At 40.6% G+C, this 22,608-nt stretch overlaps 1 protein-coding gene across 10 annotated transcripts in view; it reads right to left on the minus strand.

Annotated features, from left to right (window-relative positions):
- The window catches only part of nrcama (neuronal cell adhesion molecule a), a 57,032-nt gene that overhangs the window by 23,942 nt on the left and 10,482 nt on the right, over positions 1-22,608 (minus strand). For all 10 annotated transcript variants that reach the window (XM_061029431.1, XM_061029433.1, XM_061029430.1 and 7 more), the window contains exon 2: positions 7,782-7,832. The gene's annotated coding sequence lies outside the window, so the exon portion shown is untranslated. The remainder of the gene's footprint in view (positions 1-7,781; positions 7,833-22,608) is intronic.

Here is a 22,608-nt window from a genome sequence, read left to right on the forward strand (position 1 = left end):
ACTGAGCCACAGTTTTAATGGAAACAGTTGACATTCTGGTAAAAACTTGTACTAAGTTTAGTCAAGAGTTAATTCAGAAGATAGATATACTCTCCTTTCAGACTGTTTCCATATTGAAAGTCTTTATGATGAGCTACACCAACCTGCTCCTGGAAACAGAAGCATGATTATGCTACAGATATGACAGTTGTGTCAATCTTTTCATGTCATTCTCAGATGTTCATTTTTACTTTAAAGCTCCTGTGAGGAGTTTTTTCATGGAGTCTAAAAAGAACTGAATCTAATACTCATGCTTCTACATGCACTACAAAAGCAAACAAGACCATAATCAAAAAGATCGATCATTTCTAGACCTGTCCTTTTAAATACCTGGAACTGCTGCTGTAGGAGTCAGAGAAAGAGCTGTTTCTGTTGAAACAGCCTTTTGTTGACATTTTAAGTTTGACTGTTAAAAGAGAGATTTGCCATCAAAATCACTAAAGTAAAGAGACAGGAGGTCCTGCTTTGTCCACAGGGGTCACCAAAACTAAGACAGTGCACCTCACAGGACCTTCAAACAATGATTTTTTAAGCAGTTGAGCAATTGATGACAATTCTCTGTTTATACGTTTTTTTCCTTGAGTTTCAGTCTTCCAGTGTCGATTCAGCCACTTGTGTTTAACTCAGTGACTTTGAACCATAAATCCCACTCAGTGAAATCACCCTGAGAGAAAGCAGTCCTTAGAAAACTTCAGCAGAGTGAAGGTTATTGTCAGTGATTGGAAAGGACTTTGCATGATATAAGCAGAGCCAACAATCCTCAACAACAAAGAATGATGTGAAGCCTGCTGACACAAATCCAACAGTCCTTCTGGCTCTCGGTTTGCAAACCCTGCAGCGGCGTGCTAAGTTGGTCACTCCACAGCCTTCAGTCACAGTGAGAGACAGTGAGGCATGACAGCCTGACTAGACAAATGAGGGAGTGAGGCAGGAAGAGTATTACAGGGAGGGATGGAAACGCAGTCATCTGCAGTCACATCAGATCACAGTGACACATTTTTCTAAGAAAATATCCCTGAGTCGGACTGCTTTAAGGCAGATTGGACTGGAGTGGAAGCTCGCTCATCTGTAGCTTAGTACACAGATGCATCACTATTTGTACATAAACACATTAAAATTCAGTCTGACAGTAATTTAGTTTCCTTGGAGATTTCACTCCTAGACGTACAGGAAAAGCAGAATACCAAATTAACCACTTACAAGGAACTGCAGCTGCATTCTGACTTAATCTGAGTTTTTCCAGTAACTAGATCAGTGGAATAAGGAGCTCAGTCATCCCACAAACACAAGGAGAGGAACTAAAGCCAAAATGTGTAGCCACTGTGACTGCCCACTCACATTTGAGAGACTGCCTAACTGAACTTCTTAAAGGACATTCTTATGACAAAAAAACAATTCTGAAACAATAGCAGTGGTTGAAACCAAAAAAAAAGGCCAAGGTACAAAAAAGCCACAGCCAGCATTTGGAGATGGAATGCAAAATGTAAATCTATACCAGTGGGTACCAGACAAAGATTTATGGGACACCAGGGCAGACAGAAAGAAATGTCAACATTTAAGTCCTCAGTGTAAACACATGAAGTGAAGGCTGACACCCGGGCAGAAGACTCCAACCTGCAGAAGACTCCAACCTGCTCAAAGTCCTTGTCTCAGTATCCGTCAGTGTGAAAACTTTACTGGCCGACTGCTACGTCTCTTGTTCCTCTGATATCTCCTTTACTCTCCCTCCTTGATGTGAACAAAGCCTATTCTGTAAAGTGAGAAAAGAGCCCTACTTCTTTGGGGGCAAAGCCTTGACTGGACTATTTGATCCTAAAGGAAAACAAGGGGGTAGCACTGCCTCGCTAAACCCCGCATGGGCTGCTATTCATTCATGTTTCATATCTTTATACTGAGTTAAGTATTATTTACTTAAGCACAGTTATGCTGCAGACAAAAGATGGATAGTGTTACACTTTCTTCACCTTGAAATGAAATGATACTTTATAAAGGACTGGGGAAAAACACATTGATTTTCATAATACCTGCTACCAGAGAGAGAGAGAGAGAGAGGATGGAGTTTTCCTTCTTTACTCGTATTGTAAGGTTTTTCTTCCAATAAAGCATGTACAAAGTAAGTCTATGCATCAGTTTAAGTCATGCATAAAGTGCACAATTTTGGAACTGAACAAAAATTAGAGGCACTTAACCTAAAAGATGACCTAATTATTCATATAAACAATAAGGAGTTGAACTGTTGCTCAAGAGCACTTCAGCCAGGTTTCCCTCTCAGGATCCAAACTTACAATTGCTTCATTAAAGAGCCTCGTGGTTTGACTGCTGACTTCATCAGAAGCTGTCCACAACATTGGAAGTTATTGTAAGAGGAGCTTTGGCTACACTAACACCACTTCTTTGTAGTGAAAGGACAGAACTAGCAGCCTCTTTGTCTCCAACATCCCCCCAAACCGGATCACACACAGCCAGCCACATTATCAGAACAAACAATCTCGGCCTTTTTCTTGCACGTGGTTACACATACACACGTACACACAGACACCCAAACACACATACAAATACACAAACACACAACCACGTATAGGAGAGGCTTCCCTTTTTTGGGGTCAGTTTTTCTAGCACCATCCGCAGAATCCCCCAGCGCCTGCTTTTCTCTGAGGCTTTGTGAAGTGCTGATGGTCAGCATGTGCCAGTCCATATCCACCCCTGCCCCCCAACAATCCACACCTCTACAACCCACCCCACGGGGGCTATTGTCCTTAATGTTGTTTACCACTGGGATAACGCTGAAACTGCATTGGGTTTTGTAGGGAAAACCTCAGGCAATAAAAGATGTGGCGACAGTTGAACCATTAGTTTTCTGCTTCATTACAGAGTGTACAGTAAAAATGGAAAAGGAAATGTGCACATACACTGAAAAAGTGCAATATGTAATTAAAAATAGATTAATTACCAGTTTTGCTGTGTTAAACAAAACATATACAGGAAAAAGATAGTGTCATCTGCATACAGTGATATATGATATTGAATACTTGAAACATGCGCGTAGTATATTGAATGTTGGGATGTATGATGTCAAAACAAAAATGCAAATTGTTTAAGGTTTTATTCCTAACCATTAGATCTACATTAGGCCAACTTGACATTTAGCCACATTCTTATGCAAGGTGATGTACAAAAAAAGAAACATTTGAATCATGCTCTGGCTTAAAATGTCTCCACTTGGCAAACCATGAAGGAGGTCTTTGTCTCTTCAGACTGACATCGTTTTATTGACATTTTAAGACTGGAAAGATAAAGTGTACAGATACAACAAAGGGAAGTAGTGAAAGTGAAGGTCTCCTGACCCCTCCTCACGTGACAAACCTAAAAAAATTTATACTGCTGCAGTAATTTCCCAATTTCCTAAGCGTGATATGAAGAGACATAACCAAGACAAAAAAAGAGTATCTTAATGTAATTTCTTAATGCACTTTTCTCTTTCCCATTCAGAGAATATGAGCAGCCCTGCCTTTCCATGAACTGAATCTTAACAGCTTTGCTTCAGGCTAAGGTCAGGTGATCCTGCTCAGAAGGTAAAAGGTGTCACACCCACTGCCAGAGAAAAGACATTTTCAACTGCTTTGACAAAATGGAACAAAAAAAGGTTTTCCACAAAGCAAAGGGATTCAAATTTGTTCTGTAAAACAAGATCAGATGTACGTAAAATAGGCCTTTAGGAAGGTACTCATGGCCTAGTGGTAAGGTCGTACCTCATGTATAGAGGCTTTGGTCCTCTAAGTGGGAGGTCCGGGTTCAAGTCAGACCTGCGGCTCCTTTCCCGCATGTTCCTACCCACTGTCTTATCTATATGGAGGCAACCCCCCAAGTCCCAACAAAAAAAATCTATAGAGGCCTCAGCCACTTCTAAAAAATGTAAATTGAGGTTTAAATGGTAAACGGACTTGAGCTTGTATAGCGCTTCTCTAGTCTCACCACTCAAAACACGTTTCACACCACGGGCCACACTTACACATTCACACACAGGTCTAGTTAAACCAAGGGGTTTAACTGGTATAACCATAAAAACAATAATTGCTCTAAATAAAGCACTGGACTTGCCCATGTGTTACACATAAAGAGCTAGAACTGGTAGCTGCCATTAAAACTCCATTCATCTGACATCCAATTATAGCAGTGTGATGTGTGGGCAATTGCACACATTTTTGCCAGGCGTATAGACCAGTTTGTTGGCTGCAGGCAGCCTGGTTGGGCTTTGGACATGTGCCCATGTGACTTGAGTGTTGGCACATGTGCCAACATGCATGTGGGTGCAGGCACATGTCTCGCCTGTCTCAGGTCATCTTATCAAAGCCGTGGGCTCAGCTAGAGCAGAGGGCCATGCTGTTTATGTGTGTTACTCTCTTACAAATTGTGCATAAAAATGTTTTGGGACAAGATTTTGGTATTGGTAATTTGTATTATGATATTGTACTTGCATTATACTCCACTCTTGCTTTAGCTGCATGGGCTGCTGTATGAAAGCAAATTGTCTGTTCAGACAGCAAAAGAGACGGAACACAATCCAACCAACCCATTAACAGTCATCGAAAGGCAATTCAGCAATCTGCTCTTGGACAGTGTTTCTCAACACCAACTCCATTCTTTCCTCTCAGGTAGCTAATCGGACTGTAAACAATGCAGTGTATTGACAACAAGTCATAGCCAGAGTTGCCTTACTGCTATCCGCTGTTTACACGAGGAGCCCCAAAAAGTTGGCCATCTTTCGCGGATGCTAGCAGATGAGTTTTGAGTTTCGGTGTGTTTGTTGGTGGTTGTTTATGTGTGTCTCTGTAGACATTTCTGTGTATAAGAAGATACAGAGATATTTACAACATAACCAAATATATATCATGACATGAGACAAGTAAATCTGTTGTCCAGAAAATGACTCACCAACAGCAATACATTCCTTCTTGTGGGAAGTGAAAACTGGTGTGGGTGTAAGGCCTTTTTTGTTTAATGACGCATTTTTTTCGGGGTTCAACTGCATACATCTGCTGTAGAAAAATAGAGTGAATAACTCTGACTTCAGCAAAAAACAAAAGTCCTATATCTAACACACAAGTCATTCAATCAGCGTGTGTCCCATTCCTCAGGTACTTTCCACCAATCAGTCTGGATGTCTTTCTTTTCTCCCTTCCTTCCTTCCTTTGTAGTGTATCATTATCAGTTGGCTGCTCCCATTACTACCAAAGAAGAAAAAAAAATCCAGAATGACCAATGAAAAAGTCTACATTAAGGGTGTTTAAATAAAGCAGAAATATCCTAGTCAACTTAAAAGTGAGTTTTACAGAAGAAGCATGTACGTTGGATGAAAAGACCTAAAATCAATATTTAGTCTCATTCGAACAAATGGTACCATTGGTCACAGACCACATAAATCCAGCCTGTGAACGAGCCAGGTCTCATTGGTATTCCTGGATGCTATTGCTAGGTAAAAGGTATTGATGAGCTGATAGATGCACGTGGCCTTGGTACGTGACTCTCTGACATGAGTTACAGTGGCTGTCCCTGAGGGATTTGTATGAGCGTGTTTGGTTTGTGTGTCCTTCAGGGAAAGACAGTTATGTCTTTATGGTTAGGGTTCGTACAAATTGTTTCCATAGCGCTTATCTATCATTGAGACCTTTATTGGGCTAGGTTCATTCCACCTTTCATAAACATCAGGATGATATTATTTGAGTTACACAATAAGGTATATTTTCTTGTGTAGTGTCAAAATGAGCTATGTTTGGTTGAAATAATGACAGTAGAATGATGTAAAAGGACAGGGCAGGAGGTGAGAGTGGGGGATGGGACTGATTGACGGTGTTGTGGCAGTGCAACAAGCTGCCATGCCCCCTTTTTTTTCCCTCCTCCATCCATCTGTTCCATTAGGATTACTCATTTGTAGAGAGATTGAGGAGGAGAGAGGAAACGGTGGGAGGGCAAAGTCTGGCAGAGGAGGAGATCCATCATTAAAACCTACAATACCTGAATTCAAATCACTTTTCCACGATATCTTTTCCAGTCAAATGAACCGCTGGGATAATGACTCACTGTTGAAATTATGGATCGGTGTTATATAGTTGAGTGCTCTCAGGGGGGCTATTCAGGTAGCACAGATTGCAATGAGATATAAGAAACATTGTAGCGGTGTGTTATGTAATACTCAGCTGCAGCGCCTGCTCTGATTATTAAGACATTGCTCCCATCTGACATATGTGTTTTATAGGTCATTTTTTTAACAAAGTGCATTCATCATGCTGTGCACCACTGGCCTGCTGTCTGTCATCATTTTTTAAATCAGTTTTGTTCACACCAATGTGTTGTGTTTCTTGGGCAAGTGACAATTTGCCCACAAAAACCTTTTTTTTTTTTAAGTATTTCAATTCTAACTTATTAGAATACTTCCTTCCTGTCTTTGTATGTTATATCTCAGTGTATTACTTCCTCCTGGTAACGATTGGAATAATGAACCAGGTTGACATGTGTGAGAGACACCCGGGTAAAAAAGAAACAACCTACTTGTAATGCAAAGGTCCATATAGTAGAACGAGAGGTGTAATACTCCACAAAGGATGCATCCATTTAACGTTGACTTTTTCTTTTGCTTCTGCCCAATAATGACAGAAATATGAATCTTCCCGAACTGCCATGGAAACCTCTCCCTGAAGTTATAATTGTCTGTATATCGAGCGGTCTACTCTGTTTGAATCTGTTTTATGCACCTTCCTGTGACATTTGAGAACATAAACTCATTCAGAATTTAAAAATAACTAGAAAATTGCAGTATATATTTTCTTGAAATTGGAAGAGCATATCTGCAGACTTTCCTGCATGGTTTATTCAGTGTGTTATAAAAAGCATCTGTGCAGTATGAACCTCTCAGTTTTATGCACATGAGTGCAGCAGCAGGTGGTGCCTGGACATGTGGCTCTTATCGTTGGCCTCATCTTTAACACATGCTGGGCTTCCATACTCTCCTGTCACCTCTCTTGGTGTTGACATATTGTCATTTTTCATGTTTTTGAGGCAAATGCTTGAGCATGCTTATATTTCATTGCACTCCAAAACATGCATATCAACAGCACACTGCAGCTCATGCAGGGATTTCTGCTCACTGACTCGCTTGCATTCTCATACTTCTCCAATGAGTTAGCTTCTGCATCAGTCTTATTGTACTTTTTACCATCCACATAGCAACAAAACCAACTTCAACAACAAATACCTCCAAGAATGACTTAGTGAGTGTACAAACTGCAGAGGGTATCATCAGTCACTGCCAGTTGTGAGACGTGCCTCAACACTCGACAATTTTTAATCCGGCACTGCATCTCCAAACACAATGATGTTCTGCTGTCAGTTACAGCCCCAACTATGTGATGCCCACGCAAATCACCAGCATAAATGCATAATGGTGCAACAACAACAAGAGTGAGACAGCACACAGCAAAATAGCCCATATCACTGAACATCAAATGCACAAGGCCAGACATACCATCAGCAACATTTTGATCAAAAGCTAGAACAGTGTGACGTGGGGGTCTTAAAAGAATGCTATGAGTGTAGCATATAGGAGCAAGCAGGAAATTAATGCAAATCATAAATACAGTTAGTTGTTGTGATTTAACCTGATTGGTGCACACCAGGTTGAACAACAGCCAAATTATGGATACGATAGTGAAGAAAGAAGATGAATTAATTTGCGGTTTTTGACTTACCTGTGAGGATTTAATCCAAGCCACTGTTTGTCTTTGGGAAGTGGTTCAGACCTGCAACAAAAAGAAAGGAGATTAGATGTTAGTCCTGCACAGCTTAAATTCAGGCAAACTCCAATCAACTTCCACACATGACCAATGAGGTAAAATGGAACATGAGAGAAGAAATTAAAGGTGAACCAGACCCTCCAGAAGTTCTGTGTTGTTGAAATAAAAAATGGGTTTCTTATTTTAAAAAGAGTACCTCTGATGAATGAAACCAGTGAAGAAAATATAATCGAGACAAAGCAAGCAGACTTCAATTCATTCATCAATAAACGCCCCTGTCACACGCTGCGCGGCGTGAATACATGAACACATCCTCAAGGCTCCCAGGGGAATTCCCAGTAAATTACTGTCTCGCTGAACACCAGGCCTTCAATCAATAACCAAAATGTCTCCAGTCGTTTTTATTACTTTCACCTCCAGCAGGGGACACAAATGAAGGTTTACCCGGCCGTACATGTACACACTTAGATGCCCCCCCACCTCGTGCAAATAGGCTTCCCAAACGTGACCATGAATGCATTATCATAATCTCCAGAGAGACCCTCCATTCATCTCACATTAGCAAAACAAATGCGACAGACAAAGAACGTGAGTGCATTTAGACATGGAGCCATTCAAATTGTAGTTAGCTCAGAGGAGAGAGACAGTGGATTATGTGAGTATACATTAATAAGCCGAGGTCGAGCTGTTTGAACTTGACGGATGATGTAAAAAGATGAGGAAGGAGTCTTTGTGGCAGCAGTATCTCATCCATGTCATCACAGGCAGTTCAGAGAGAGGTAGAAAGAAAAAGGGATGGGAGGACTGCCAGCAAACAGACCCAACCCCAAGCTGTGATTCGTTACCATGGAAACAGACGGATGAAGAAAGAAAGAGGTGAGAATATTATTTAATATCTCATTTAAGCATGTGAAAATTGATCTGAATCGAAGTTAGTTCAGCTGAAGGAGTATTATTTGAAAGATGGAATCTGGAAATTTGAATATTTAATTTATTATTCAGCAACTGAAATAAGCAGAACTGTACACTAAACTGGGATAAAATGAGAGAGCTGATGTTAATAAATAGTGACAGCAACGCTCAAGGACATGAGAAAACCCAGAGCGGGAGAGGCAAAGCGAGGTTGATGGGAAAAAGAGTGTTTTGAGAGTGAGAGAGAAAGCATGAAAAAAATGAAGGGCGAGTGGGAATCAGAAGCATGCATTATTAACAGGCAAATCTAAAAGCGCTTCATCATCAGAGTGCATGTGAGGGGGGTAGAGAGATGTACAGAGACAGAGAAGGAAGGGCTAGGTGTTGGCAGAAGAGAAGCTAGCAGAGCTAACCCCGAGCTCCATCCGTTAACATAGAGATAAAAACAGACAACAAAAAACAGAGATGTTTTCTCTTTATAAGCAATAGTTCATTGTAGTTTTTTGTAAAATATGCTGAGTTGCTTTTTTACAAAGACAATTCAAATTCACTCTTTAAATTACAAAAATAACTTTGTTAGCTTAGCCTTAAATAAAGCCCTTAATTAAAAAGGGGAGAAACAGCCAGCTTAGTTTTACACAAAGCCCATGAACATAAAATCGGGCATATCGTATACCACTTATCTCATGTTCATCTATGAAACTGCAAATAAATAAATAAAATGCAAATGAGCTTTTTGGGTGATTATGTGCTTAATTATTTCTTGGCCCGCAGCTGTAACTTCAAAGAGCCATGCTAGTTGCTAGCAAGCTAATGGTGTTGTCTACACTCCAGGGGAAATGTCAAAACAAAAAATGGTGTTATTTTCACTGAGAGTTTTTTATAGGCTAATGAATGAGCTACAAAGACGCTAGTATGACAATTGAGTTTCTTTTAGACAGAGGTAAGCTAACTGTTTACTATTTTCTAATCAAAGCAAGGCGCAGGAGCTAGCTACTGGGTGTAGCTTTATCTTTGACAAAGACATGCCAATAGTATTTATTCTACTATCAAACTATTGGCAAGAAAGCAAAAAAGTATATTTTTTCAAAATGTACAACTATATACTTTGATTAAATCAATAAGGCTACATCGCTAACTATTGTGAGGATAAGCCTATTTCAAGTCATCACTTTGGTCTCTGTTTTTCGCTGATGGTGACATAAATTCAAGCAACATTTTCTCTTCCAAATATTATCTGTCATTTAAAATAAGGGTATGAAAGGGGCCTGGAATACAACGCTTTGATGTTACTCCCTTAATAGCTTGCAAGTAACATGTTTGAAAAATTGCAGGAACAATAATCACAACAAGATGTGCACTAAACACACTCATTGCAACATGTAAAATATTATGAAACACAGCATATTCCTTAAGTTAAATGCAAAGAAGATACATTTACCAGCTAGCCAAACCATGCATTATAATACAAATGTATTATTAAAGCCTATAGATTCCTATAAATCATCTTGCAGTATTTTCTAACCAAAACAAGACAAGAAGACACCTTAAAAGCATGCTCTATAGAGCAATTGTTTTTTAATCGGTCTGAGTCTTCAGAAGAAATCATGGAGCAAAAATAGATCTGAAATGTCCAAATCTTTAGAAGGGAACTAAAATATCTCTTTGACAACACTGTGAATGTGAAATGTAAGCTCTCTGAATACTAAAACAATCCCTGGAGTTAAGGCCAACGTTTCTAAGACTGTCCTTTGGTCCAATTCCTGCCTGATCACTAAAGCCAAGTGTCCAAACTGCCTGGTGCAGTTCCACTCTGATTTACTATCTGCTCTTTCAATTAGCTGACTGACTTTATGGATCCACTGGGAACCAATACGCTGCATGTCAATGAATGATTTGATGTGTTTGCGGTATTGGGGGGGGGGGGGGGGGGGGGGGGCTTCAGCCTGTGATAGAATAACTGACCCCAGGCATGAATAGAAAGGTGGGTGCACTTGTGTGTCTGTGTGTGTGTGCGCTGTAATCCCCCCCTAGACTGAGGGACCTTAGCAATCAGCCACAGTAGCAGCTGCCGCAAAAAAAAACACATAGACACCATTATTACTCCATGGCCCTGAACGCCTCTTTCTGCCTTCATCTGTTTCCTACACAATATTGACACACAACCTGGTGAATTAAAACAACCCCTAAGGCTCCTCCCTATTAAAGGGTTAATAACTCACATCATCAAATGCCTGCAAGCAGAGATAACTTTAAATGTGAGGGGAAATGAATATTAAGACAGAAATGTGACTTTGAATTGCTTAATTTAAACTGAAAATGTTATTTATAAAAAATCAGACCTGAATATTAAAGAGAGGCAGCTACGGTGTATCATTTGGTACACTAAAACTACATTATCTCATCTCAATATTTAACTTCCTTTCAAATTAGATTCTAAGCATTAAATCAGTGCATACCCAGCTTTTTAAATTTCTTAGCTGTCTTTCAGGGAAGTTGCTTTGAAAAAGCCATGTGGTCCATATGTCACCAGTACAGTTGCAGTCATGTAATAAAATGGAACTTGAAATAAACAGTGTAGCATATAATCTGTATTGCTTACAGCTCAGTGCTCAGGCTGCCAAGAAAACAGACAGACTGTTTTTTCACTCTTCGGAACACGTTTCATTTCCACACAGCGAGTTGCCCTGGAGCTGTCCATCGCAAACAGCAGAAAACACAAAAGCAACACTTGTGTCTTTCAATGTCGGCAGCACACCAACACAGGAAAGAGGATGAAGGCATGTACATGTGTCCTTTTCAGATTCAAGATGAGGAGGGGGAAAAAAAAGCAGCAATGCAAAATACATGATGATTGTGAGACGTGTATCCCGACTGACTCGGCAGAGAAGCACCTGGGCAGCGACGACTGTTTGTCTGCAGCCTGAAGGCTCTTCCTCCTGTTATCAGACATACCATCTGTGTGTGATTCCAGTGGAGGCCTGAGGGTTATTTATTGCTCTGCCTGTGTGTGTTCTCTGTCCATGCACATCTGCTTACATGCACCTTTTGTCACAGAAAATGACAAACGACCTCATTTAGATTGTCGCCCTATTGCGTTAAGTGCACCATGTTTTTGTGTCAAATACTGTAGATACAATGTTCCAAAATCCAATCACAAAAACATTGACTTAGATTATTATTGCATTTCCTCCTGTGAATAAGTAAAAAAGCTCTGATTCAACTTTAGTGATTTCCCCCAGTGACTTAAGGACGTACTCTTTGAGAATACACTTTAGAGAACAAGGTTGAAATAAAGTCCCAAATGTTCTCTTAAAGGGGGTGTAGTACTTCTCTAAAAAAAAAAAAAAAGGGACTTTGGGGTGGGACGTGCAGTCATCAACATTTTTGATTGGTTCAATAGTCGTAGCATTTAAAATAATCTTTCACACGTCAGCGTGATGTCTCACCTTAGTCTTTACCGGTCTTTAGACTTGCTGGAAACAAAAAGGATGCAAATGGATCACAAAACTCATGATTCAGATCATCTCAGGGTTTTGAGTAACAGATGGATCGATTTTCAGATTTGATAAAAAAAAAAAAAAAGGTTATTTATGATATTACGAGAGAAAGGGGCCAATGATGAGCTACAGAATGTTGTCACAACCAACCACCAGCTGATACTTTAAATTAAATTAAATACAGACACAGTAAGCATGTGTTTTATATGATACAAAGTAGATGATATACATTAAAATATCAACAATTAACTTCTCTTTTTGTTTGCAAGTCCATGCATAACTTGCTCAACATTACTTAAACATTTCTACAGCGCATCTCAAACGTTGCTCAAACACGCAGGTGTCATTGCAACCACGTTTGCCGCATTCTGCCCGCAGTCTGACTTCCTGTCTGGGTTGATCAAAACACAAGCATTAACGGAGAGTGGAACAGACAGAAAGCGGTGCACACCGGTACAGTTGAATTAAGCAGCATGTTTAGAATTGTGGTGAAGTTAGTTGTAGAGTGAAGAGGTGTGATGACTGTCAAATAGCCGACTTTACAATTACTTCACTTCCCACAGTTGCTGACCTGACCGTGGGGGGGTGATGGATAACTGATCAACAATGGGAGGAACCTTTTAGTCCTGGGTTCTTTTGGTGGAAACAGCTTTTGAAAATAATGACCAAAATATGTGAAGATCAGATTTTTCTTCAGGGGCCTTTTGCACTTTTATATAAAGGTTCGTTTTCAGCCTCCTCTGTTTGTTAAAAACAGATCATGGTATCAACACCAGTAGCAATGGAAAGTTAAAAACAGGAAAAATATATCATTATGCTATGAGGCATTGCTGGAGAGAAAAATCCCACACGCTCGTGTCTGAATGACCTTTACAGCTTCTCTTGAAGTCTCCACTGAAGAGTTCCAGCCCATACATTCCTATGTTATGGGTGTTGGACACAGACACTGAGATGGGAGACTGGTTACCATGGCTATTTGAAGGTTTTCTCATTTGAACAGGCTGTGTGCATCCTTCAGATGACAGGTAACACACACACACACACACACACACACACACACAGTCCAGTCCTGCACAGAAAGAGCAGTCAGAGGGAGCTTGGTTTAATCAAAGAGATTTACAGCCTCCTGGAAGTTTTTTTTTCTCCTCTCTGCAGAGGTGAAAGGGACAGTTCTCCCACTGCAACTGTTACCTCTCGACTCCACACAGTGCAGACGATGAAGTCCTCATGAATGTCACACATGCACGCAGAGACGGTAAGAGCAAGGGCGATAAATCCAGATGAAGAAACAGTAGGAAGTCGCATTCCTCTGTTAAGCTTTCGGCAGCTGACGGAGAGGGAGTGTATTGTTGAATTGTCCAGGTATCAGCTCTCTCTGGGGATTGGATCCAATCATCAGACCCATTGTGCGGCCCCAGCAGACTGGGGGAGTGTATGAAAGCGAGAGTGAGGAGAGAGAGAGGGAAGGAAACATGAGAGCGACAGGGATGAGTCGATGAGAGTGGGAGGTCCAGAGCAACAGAAGACGAAACAGACTGGGGGGGGGGGGGGGGGGGAGTTGATTCGACGGGCAGTTTTGGCCAACATTGATGCAGATGAAAAAACTCGCCATATGACGCTCGGCTCCATTAAGTCAGTCACAGCGAGCGAGACGCCTGCCTGAGAGTTAGATTTCTATGTTAATGCAGGAGTCTGAGGCTATACTGCAGGGATTTGAAAACCTCATTTAGTACAAAGAAGCACTCAGAAACATGGATTTAAGAAAGACTTCTCGGCCTTTATCAAGAAGCCCCATGCAAAGACGCATTGTGTTTGGGCTTACTATGCAGGAGATAAAAATCCAACATACCAATCTTACACAACAGCGGCTCACTGGCCTGGTGGGACACTTCAAATGAAAAGTGTAATCCTTAAACCTACTGCGACGGTTGTGTAACATTCTCAAGTTCTGACCAGCTTAAAGATTGTCTGCTATTTTAAATGCCGTTTTGCCACTGCCCCGAGGTTGTATTCTGCTGTAGTGATTTACATCATGAAGATAAAAAGAGCTTTTATTATAGAAGCCCTAAACAGACAAGCATCCATACATTTGAGACAATGACAATGAGTAGTTTCTGGTTATTGTCTTTGAGAATTGTCTTATACTAAGAAGGCCATAGGCCAGTCAATGACATGCCTTATTGCTATTTGCTACACTTATGGAGAATTAGGTCTATTTCTATTATTTACTGCTTTTTTAATTCTGGGGCTATATACGAGATAAATAATTCAAGGGGTCTATTCACAAATGTTTCCTCATTTCTCAGCACCTCCCAACGAGGAATTGAAAGAGATACGCAAGGAAGAGAGACAAGGAGGGAGGAGAGGAATTTGCCAAATTAGAAATCTTCACTACGTTGTCAGGTACTGATGACCTTCCACCTTTAGTGATGAACCTAGCAATTAGGTGGTTTCGAGTCAAACAGTGCACCTGATACAGTCAACCCAACGAGTCGTCTGCACCCTGTCATGCAGCTCAGCGTGCTGCAGCAAACATAAGGAGTGAGCACGGCCTGCTGCAGAACTCTTAATTACTCAGGTGTGGCCTGATAGGTTCAATTTCTGCACACCAATCATGCGGCGGACATGTCCTCGCTCTGTGCTCCTCCAGAAGCCTCCTCTCTCCTCCATCCTCGTCTCATCTCGGTTTCATTGAAGCAATTGGAAGATCCTTTATAATGGCTGTGGGAGAACAATGTCCAGGTCCATTGAGGAGAGAGGACGTGAGGATGTGAAAATGAATGTAATGAAAAGCATCTCCAAAGATCTCCAAAACAACCGAAAATGACTCTCATCAAAGGAAAACTGAGCAGATAAAATGTAAAGATGCATGCTACTTAGGGCTCTAACACTTTACATTTTCAACAGCAAGTAGATTATTAAAAGGAGAAGGAGGAGATTTGTACAGAAGATATGAAGCTCTCAAAATATCTAAACAGCACCCGATAATAATTTAGTTTTTCTTCTTTTTTTTTAAGCCTGATGTTGGGCAATATTGCCAAGGAAACTAGATCCACCAAGAGCTGAGACTGTAACTCCTGTTACCATGGAGAGAGTCAAGCAGAATAACCCCCCCCCAGGACAAAGCTTGGCCATCGTTGACATGACAGGTCAGAAACGTTGAGAAAAATGCCCCTGCAGCCAGCACCCAGAGGAAGCACACAAAAGGGGGAGACGAGGGAAAGACAAAGATGGAGACAGACGCAGAGTGGAAATGAGAAATGGAAACGTGGAAATGAGAGCGGGAAGAACAAAAGGGGGGGCTGTTGACAAGGGAGGGCAAACAGTGGAGGGTATAGACCTATAGGATGCCAGGGAGACGTCTAATATTGACTGCATAACTTCCACCTAACACAAAGAGGAGAAAAAGAAGAACGAAAGGATTGAGGCCTCCTAATATTAGTAACAGCACTGGAGAGGGATTTCTCTGTGATCTCATTAATTTAGGACTCCTCTGTAAAAAAAATTGTCCTAAAGCTGTGATGAAGAAGCTACAAGCTAACACAAAAGCTGCTAAAACACACCACAAAAGCTAACACATATCACACTTGCTACATTATGCTTTTCATCTAGTGGGACTCTTTTTAATGGGGTATTTCCTTTTTTTTTTTTTTTTTTTTTAATTGTTTCAACAAGCAACCGAACAGAAAGTAGTGCCATATTGTAGCTTTATCAAACTGAAAAAGATGACACACACACACTTCTCACTTCTCTGCTCGTCTTGCACAACATGAACAAAGCCCCTTACAGCTGTGGAGTCGGTATATCCTGCAGCAATCACGACTACAGAGACACTCTGAGGGAAGATCAAAAGTAGAGATGAGCGACGGCAGGAGATGACGCTACTGAGAGTTATTTTTAGAAAACATCAAGGAAAAACACTAAGAGGACAGTTTTTTTTTTTTCATCTGGCTTATGCCTCGCTCAGGGGCGTCTGTTCGCATGTAAATGTGGATGTGGATCAGGCTATGTCCTGGTGAAAGACTGTCATACATGATATTTTTATGTGACGTCAGTTACAGTTCAAGATTTAGACGGAGATGGCATCAAACATGACCGAGGATGAAATTACACCACTTTCTATTTTCTGCAATGTTTTCCACACAAAATCTGTACTCAACATGAATGGATTACCAGACAACTATTGGACTCTGGCCTCAGGGTTGATTGTACCTTGGGCCTCTAAGTCTGTTTGTAATTTATTGCAAAGTCAGGTTTCTGTCAAAAGATCATGATATTCCTTTTTTCCTTTTTTCCCACTTCCTTCCATATTATCCTTCCAATACATATAGTTTATGATGTGTTCCTGACATGCTTCAAGCACTGACATTCCCATCAGCCATGCTGATTCAAACATTTTAGGATGCTAGCATTTTAGCTTGTTAGCATGCTAATGTTGGCCCTGATTTAAAAATGTCACATAGCTGATTTACAGCAGTTAGTATTACTGTACGAAACTCAAAATATCCATCTATTCTTTGTTGTGATCTGTGGAAGAAACATGTTGCAGCGTCTGTGTCAGGAAATATTTGATGGGTAATGGTTTTCATGGGTCCCTGGGTCCTGCAGGAAGTAACTCTGGTTTAGCTTTTTGATCCCTATTCCTAAACCAATATAAGAAGGAAGTTAAATAGACCAGTAAGACCGTACTTTTATTCAAAGCATTGACGAGTCTTATAAGAAGATTATGAAAACGGTTTTATCTCAATGATGAAAGTTCAAACGGTCATGGAGTTCAAATATGTGATTTACTTTTTCTTTTTAAGTATCTTGAGTATTTAAGCTCCTTTGAGGAGTTTGTAGCTGGTTATGAAACAGATAGAAATCAATAGTGATGTGTCTTTGATCCACAAAAGCAAGCCAGACCTTCAGCAAGAAGATTGATGATTTCCATAACGTTATATTTAATACCTGTTAACACTGCCCCCCGGGTTGGCGTCACTAGAGTTGATTAACAGCACACCAAACCAGCCTTTGACATTTACACGGCTAAGATTTACAGCAAGTGATACGTTTCACTGTGAAGACGAGGGCATGATGAGATTTTTAGTCAGAAAACACTTCAAACGTGGCAGTAACTCAGTCTGTAGGGACTTGGGCTGGAAAACCAGAGGGTCACTGGTTCAAGTCCAAAGTCTGGAAGTTGGTAGGTTGGCTGGAGAGATGCCAGGTAACCTCCTGAGTACTGTCAAGATGCCCTTGAGCAAGGCACGAACCCTCAACAGCTCTGGTGCGCTCCCCCTGCGTAGCAGTGTTTAGCAGCCTCACTCTAACATCTCCATTAATGCATGTTCACAGGTCCTGTTTGTGCATGTGTGTGATTCTGGCCTAAGTGAGTGAGAAGCAATAACAGAGTGTAAACCAGAATTTCCCCTCAGGATTAATTATGTAAAAAAAATAAAAGATAAAAATCAGCAAAAACATAAAGGGTACCATATTGTCCACAGGAGCTTTCAAAAGGCCTCTTACATGTGTGAAAGTCAACAATAATAACTGAAGGTAAACTACTTTGGTCAGGATGGAGGTAAAACACAGCTGTGTCATTCTTTTACAACACTTCCTCCCACAGAAGATCCACAGTGACACTCAAGTCCACAACATACTAAAAGAAATGGATTATTTACATTATCCACCTCAAATAAGCATGATTTTACATTAGTAAAGTTATGTTCAAGCAACTTCTTGCACTTGGTTAAGACTATTTGGAAAACAATGCTGCCTTGATGCAGGAATGTTTTAAATGTATGTCCAACAGCTTGATGGCAAATGTGGAAAAAAAACAGGCAGAGAATCAAACCTATATTAAATTAAGGTCTATATAAATGTATTACAAGTTACTTTCATGAATGCAATAAATGTTGATGATGATGATGAAGATTATGCAGGCAACTTAACTTCCTCCAAGAAGTATTCAACAAAAAGATGTGAACAGTTTTGGCATCATCAGGCTACAATGGAGAACAAAGAAATGTTAGGAAGTAGCATGTGCGTAACTGGAATTAGAAGTGATGATCTGTGCCACAAACAGCGTTGACACAAGGTTGAACGTGAGAGCTCTAAAAACATACACTTCACCATACTAGTGTGACTTGACGTTAACAGTTCGCTTCTGAAAAAAAAGGACCCGGGGCTAAAAGGCAGACAAAACAGAGCACTATCAAAACGGCAGCATTAAGCAGAAGCCAGGGCTCGCGTGATCGCTGCTTTGCTTTTTTTTATTTGTATATGGCACTTAAGGTCATCAACACACAATAGCCCATCGCTTGGCTTTCACTTCTGTAGCTTTCAACCTTTCTAACACGGCTACCTATTGCGGGCTAACAAAAGAAGACACATAAAGCAACAGAAGCCACGTGCAAATCTTCCTGAGGCCCCTCTTTGAATTACATGACCGCCGTGATTCACGACCACACCTCTGCAGCAGAATGAAGCAGCGTTGTTGGACTTATTTGGATGCTGTCACGGTTCAGTAAGGCATGGATGTCGTTGCTTCCTTGTTGTGGAAGAATCACAGAAGCGTGAATTGGACACGTGCATCCATATATTGCAATTCCTTCCCATGGATTCACTGGTACACACACATACATACATGGAACCCAGAGCCTTATTTGCTTCCCCACCTTTGCCCTGATTTTCATAATCCAAATTCACAATGACACAACATCAACCTGCAGTCAAATGCAGGGAACAAAACAAACCACGGAATGGGCCATGCCAGTCTAAACGGCTCAGAGAGTCTAAAGGCTAATATAATAACCTTACTATTAAAACCCTATGGATAAAAATGTCTCTTCGTATGCTAATTAATTTGATACATTTGTGACACCGTAGATAGACAAAGACTCTGTGTGCGTGTTCCAATAACCTCATTATCTGACACAAATCTGAGCCCTGAGGAGGACTTACTAAATCTATCCAATCCTCTGATACCCTTAGATGGCTTTTGGAACAGACAAAAATCAATATTTTGAGTGCTTTTTCTTTCACACCTGCCCATCACTGACCAGTCCTCAAATTACTTTAATAAACACCTCGTCCTTCATTCCCTAGACCAGGCACTACCTTACCTACTGGTTCATCTCTTAAATCAGTTAAATCACAGAGTATAAGTGACTTGAACTAGAGCTTGTAAAAGATGCTTAAAGGAGTCAAACACCACCATTCAACATGGATAGTGTTTCAAGGTAAAAAGATGAATCCCTGATGCGTTATCAACCGACTTCACAGTTTCCCTCCGCTCTATGGTGCCAATTAGAATCTTGTGGCTCAAAGATATTTGCTTTTATAGGCCCCAAATTAACAGTTTTGTTCAATGTTAGCACATCAGTATTATTTTGTTACTGCATACCAAAAAATGTACGGACCTAGCTAGCAACTAGCTGGTGTACATAGCGTAGCATTTAGCTAAAATAAGCAAAGAATTCTATTGCAGTAAATGGCAAGAGTGTATATTACCATCAGGATACCGTCAGGTTTATCTCTCTAGCTTTTTACATAATTGCTAGCCAGGCCTGGAAATGCATAACAAGTGTGGCTTCAGAGTTAAAACTAATTTATGACGACCAATACAAAAAAATAGTCACCAAAACCTCCCTAGATTGACAATGCGACCTGCATATAACAAACTGTCTATATTGGCATGTGTTTCTTCTGCAACTTAACGAAAATATCGTCAACTGTAAGAGTGCAGTTCGAGCCTAAATAAGCGCTTGCTTGGTGGTGGATCTTTTCAAAGTAATTGAAATATCTGATCCAAGATGAATAACACTGTGTGTCTGCATATGCATGTTAAGCTACGCCATGCTACCAAAGATAGCCGACCCTTACAGTCTGCAATCACTCAACCTCTTCACTGCACACAAACACACACTAGTTAACGCTATTCAGTGCGGCCCACGGGGCTCTGCAGCCTTGTGGGCTGTTGGTGCCGAGCTCGTGGCGGGCCACACAGCAAAGAGCCAGCTTTATAAGAGAGGCTGTAGCTTTCTCTATACAAAGGCTCCACTCAGCACTTTGGTACTCTAAAAACAGATGCTGTCTGAGCTAATGAGTGTACCCCGCAGCAAAGCAGCTCTGGGTTTACATTGGGACAGTCCTCAACTCCATCTGTGATTTGTGTCTTCTTTTATACTAACTAGTCTATTAGAGCATCTGTCTTGTTTGAGAAATGTTTACCTCTATTTCCTTTTGCATCCAGGTTAAGCGAATTCCTCTCTGTCACAATTGGCACAAGTTGTTTTCAGTTCATACAAATCTCTCTTCTCTCTTAGCCAAAAAACAAATTCAAGGAGGAGCCAGATTTAGCCAAAAAGAAAGGATGTATTGAGTTGGATAGTAGCTCTGTGTCTCTTGAAAATAATTTGGCTATAATTGGAACTGAATCCCCCTTTTCTTTAAGGAGGTTCTGTCTGACAAAATGCCCATCTGACTGCTGGGATTTTAACTAAACAAGATAAACGGAGTTAACCCGCTCGATTCCGTCCAGCCTTCGTTAATAAGCTTGTGAAGGATCACATAGCTGGCTAAAAACAGGGGGGCTTCCTTTTGATGCCCTCAGGGTCCCCCTAGCTTAATCCTGGGATCAATAAAAAGGGTGTCAACACAAGCTCACGTCCTGGCGCTTATGGATTTGTGATACCTGACCCACAGCAAAAATCAGTGTGTGTTAATGTGGCTGCTTGATAGTTTGAATAGGGCGAGAAAAGCCAATGATCGTTCAGAATTCCATTGAGAAAGGGGGAAAGCGGAAAAGGAATTTCACTTTAAAGAAATATAACCACAGACCAACCATCATCCTGATTTTGAGACCATATGCCAACCCAATTTCTCAGACAAAAACGAGCACAGCCCATCCCAAATCATCCCCAATTCAACCCTGCTCCACAGAAGATCTTGAGTGCAAGTGACAAGACGGGGCGAAGCATTCAATAATTCATCGTGCAGTATAGTATTTTTTGGCCAGGCTTTGATATACCAAAGCAGTGGCAGCACTTCTAAGCAAGGAGATAAGAGACATGTTTTTTTGCATTTATATTTGAGAGGCTATCAATTATTCAAATACTACCCCTCTCTCATTGCTAGAGGGACCCAGCCCAAACAATCAGTAAGCCCAAAGTGATTGTTTTTCAGACACTTTCAGATGTTCGCAGGTGTTAATTCAGGAAAATAGCATTGTGTAAAGTAGTTGGCTTCGTAGTAAATGCTACCTGATTAAATCCGTTTAATCCATTTCCCAGTATTGCAAAATATCGTCATGAGGCAAGATGAAAATTCCAAAATATCTTGCAGCATGCGCAAAGCAGGAGAACTGCATTATGAAAGAAGAGTAGTAGTTTTTTTTTTTTTTTTTAAAGCAACATTAAAGCTAAAGCTGACACATTGATCATGCTTTCTTTCTGACTCACAGCCCCAAAACTCTAATTAACACCAAAGAAAACCATGAATAAATCTTATTTGTGAACTTGAAACCCAAAAAATTATTGGAAATTATGGACCTATGCTGATGCAAGCTGTGACTCTTGGAAAAGATGTTCATAGATACAAATTTTATCATACATGTTTTTGAGAGCAGGCTGGTCACTGCTACAACATCTGGAAAGTTTAAAATTATAGCCAGCCTCTTTAACACAAAGAAAAGATCATTGATGTATTGTACTCTATATATTCAAATGTAAGGCAGATGCACTACATGGACCTCTGAGGAGTTGAGTGTAAAGAATAATGTATGGATATGAAATAATTCATAGTTTGGGAGACATAAAATGCATTAGGCCGGCATCAAAGTGTTTCTATTTTTAACACTATTAATATATCATAAAAGGTGCGAGAGGCTGTAAAAGTCAAGTACTAATGTGTTTACAGACTGATAAACAGAGTAAACTGTATCCCTACTGAAGAAACAGCTAACAGTCCATGTGATCCAACAGTTACAGGACACTCCCTGGACACCTGATATCTGGGGTTACCTTGTGTGTGCGAGTGTAAACGGAGAAAACCATCGTGGGAAAAGTATGTGATACCTATTTTAGAAAAGTAGCTGCTCTTCCAGCTATTAATGGGCCTTTTGTAGCTTAGATTTCTTGCAGGTAATAATATATCACAAAGCTGTAATGGATGAGTGGCTTAAAGTGAAGAGGTTTCCTTTTACTCTTGAACAGACACTGATACATATCACACCAATACCCCAGTTTTCTCTTCTTCTTCTTCTTCTTCTTCTTCACTCTGTACATTGCATGTTCTAGCAGAGCATCTTATTTTAGGTTTTAAGATGCAAGTCATGGACTGCATCATGTAGTGGGTGGAACGGATGAGCTGGTTGCATTTCACTGGCA

This window comes from Labrus mixtus, chromosome 22 (assembly GCF_963584025.1).
Source record: "Labrus mixtus chromosome 22, fLabMix1.1, whole genome shotgun sequence".
In the NCBI taxonomy this organism is placed as follows: domain Eukaryota; kingdom Metazoa; phylum Chordata; class Actinopteri; order Labriformes; family Labridae; genus Labrus; species Labrus mixtus.